Below are 3,036 nucleotides of genomic sequence, written 5' to 3' on the forward strand. Positions count from 1 at the left end.
TTGCCAAATCCACTGGACACCTCTGAGTCCTCTGCGCTGCCTTCAGTACAACTGACCACTTCCTCCTCCTCACCCCTCTTCTCTCTTACTCTCTGTGTTACCACTTTCTGCTTCTTAACTGGCTAATTCTCAGAAACCCTGGCTGCCTCCAATTCCTCTCTCCTCTGGTATAAGTTGATGTCCCTCAGTGTTCCAGCCTCAGCTCTCCTCCTCCATGTTTTTTACTACCACATATATCCTGGTGATTCTGAAAACTACTTGTTCAGTCTTGTACTCCCTTTAGTTCCAAACCCAGTATAATCTTCGCGTCAGCTGCGTATCACCACTTCAGTGTCTCACAGACCTTCAAATTCAACATGTTCCAAACTAAGCTCATTATCTACATTTCACCCAAGTCTCTTCCTCCTCTGTGCGTCTGTGTCATTTTTCTGTACCACTATCAACTCAATCACCCAGGCTAGAAATCAGACAGTTATTCTGGATTCTTATCTAACTCAATATCAAATCAATCATGGATCCTGTCAATTCTACCTGCTAAGTGGCTTCAAAACTGTCATCTTTTCTCTATTTCTCTGGTGGTTGCCTTACTTAAGGTCTTTGTCATCTTTGCTTGGACTCTTGCAGTAGTACTTTAACAGAGCCTCCTCTCTCCAGTTTCTTCCCTTTCTATTTCATCTTCTTTGCCACTGCCAAACTGATCTTGTGACTCTTCCACCTAAAACTTTTAAATGGCTAACCAAATACCTAAAAGTTGGATAAAGTCCAACTTCCTTAATATGATATAGCAGCAATTAAAAAGTGTGTGCATATGTGTTTTGTGCTGCTCTAGTAAGAGGTGTTCCTTTGTTCACCCTGGGAATATAAATTATCTTCTTGGCATAGAAAGTAACCACTCTACTCTGTCTTGAAAGGGAAGTAATCAGACCTTTTTTGTTGTGAGAGTCTGAGACCCCAGGAGCAATTAGGGTCTTCATTATGAGAGGGGTTTAGAAATAAGACCTTTGATGTTTGCTGGTTAAAAAAGGAGTTGCAAAGCTGGCTTCCCACCCTGTGCATGTGACTCAGGCTGAGCTAGACATATACCCTTTACCTGAGACATTGAATCTTAAAATTTATATGGAAGAGTGAATATTAAATACTGACAGTCAAGAAAAATATGCAAAAGAAAACTGTGAGGGGTACTTGCCTAAGGAGATAGTGGAAGTCATGATAAACAAGTCAAATTAGGATTAGGCTAGAAATAGACAAATGCAAATAAACAAAATCAGTGGAAATGAATTGAGAATCTAGAAATGGACCTCAGTGTATGTGAGAATTTAATATGCGTCAATGAGGGTAGTTCAAATAAGTGGGGAAAGGCAATCTGTTAAAAAAGATGCGCCTCTATCTTAAATAAGATACAAATACTAATTTTTTAAAAGATTTTATTTATTTGTCAGAGAGAGAGAGAGGAAGAGAGCATGAGCAGGGGGAGAGGCAGAGGAAGAAGAGGCTGCTGCTGAGCAAGGAGCTTGATGCAGGACTCAATCCCAGGACCCTGGGATCATTACCTGAGTCGAAGGCAGATGCTTAACTGACTTAGCCACACAGATGTCCCTACAAATACTAATTTAAGATGGATTAAACAAAATCAAACAACAGCAATCCTGTCAGGAAATCTAAGAGGACTTCAGCAAGATGGTGGACTAGGAGGTCCCCTCATAACCCCCACTCAGCAACAACAATTTGGCAGCCATTCACAGGTCAAAGTGCCTTTGTGGGAGTACTGTAAGATCCAGATATGAGATTGTGAAACCCTAATGGAGGCCAAGACTGAGGAGAGCCATTCTGAGAACGCAGGCACATGTTTAGGTAGCAGACTCATCAACTGTTGTCCTGGCTACAGGCCTGGTAACAGTCCCCATGAACTTGGCTACAGCCCATTTGGCTTTGGCCCTCCACCAGCACCACCTGCCAAGAGACCCAGAAGGAGACATGCCCACCCATGTCCCCAGAGGTAAGCATGCCAATCTCAATTTGATTTTATGTCCTGAAATGGCCCTGAATCTGGGCTCCAGCTCCTCTCAGCCATGGGCCAAGAATATTCCTGTCCACCCAAGAACCCACGAGGAGACATACCCAACCATGCTTCCAGAGGTAGGCCCACTGATCTCAGTCTGACCATGATCTTAAAGCAGACTTATGACTCAGTTCTAGCCTCTAAGAATTTTTGGGGGGAACGATAAACAAAATCGACAGACTTTTAGCTAGATTAACCAAGAAAAAAAGAGAGGACTCAAATAAATAAAATTATAAATGAAAGGACATTGTAGCTGACACCACAGAAATACAAAGGATGAAAAGAGACTACTACAAACAAAGACACCAACAAATGGGACAACCTAGAAGAAATGGATAAATTCCTAAAAACATACAATCTTCCAGCACCAATCTTGAAGAAATAGATAATCTGAAATGATCAATTACAAGTAAGGGGATTGATCAGTATTCAAAAACTTCCCAAGAAAGAAAAGCCTAGGACCAGATGACTTGACTGGTGAATTTTACCAACATTTAAAGAAGAATTAATACCAATCCTTCTCAAACTCTCCCAAAAATTGAAGAGGAGAGAACACTTCCGAATTCATTTTACAAGGCCAGCATTACCTTCATACCAAACCAGATAATGACACTCAAGAAAAGAAAATTACAGAGCAATATCCCTGAGGAAAAAAGATGGAAAAATCCTTAACAAAATACTAGCGAACTGTATTCAACAGCACATTAAAAGGATCATGTGCCATGATTGGTGGGATTTATCCCTGGGATACAAATCAATAAACATGATACACCACAAAGAACAGAATGAAGGATTAAAATCTTTATCTCAAGTGTTCTCACCACCACACAGGTGAAAAAATAGTAACTGTGTGAGGTGATGGATGTGGTAATTAGCTTGATTGTGGTAATCATTTCACAATGTGTATATCTATTAAATCATCACTTGTTACACTTTAAAAAATCATGTACTATCTAAATACGTATAATTTTCATTTG

The sequence above is a fragment of the Callorhinus ursinus genome, unplaced genomic scaffold (assembly GCF_003265705.2).
Source record: "Callorhinus ursinus isolate GAN/ISIS: 27379988/994484 unplaced genomic scaffold, GSC_fseal_2.0 scaffold4, whole genome shotgun sequence".
NCBI lineage: Eukaryota > Metazoa > Chordata > Mammalia > Carnivora > Otariidae > Callorhinus > Callorhinus ursinus.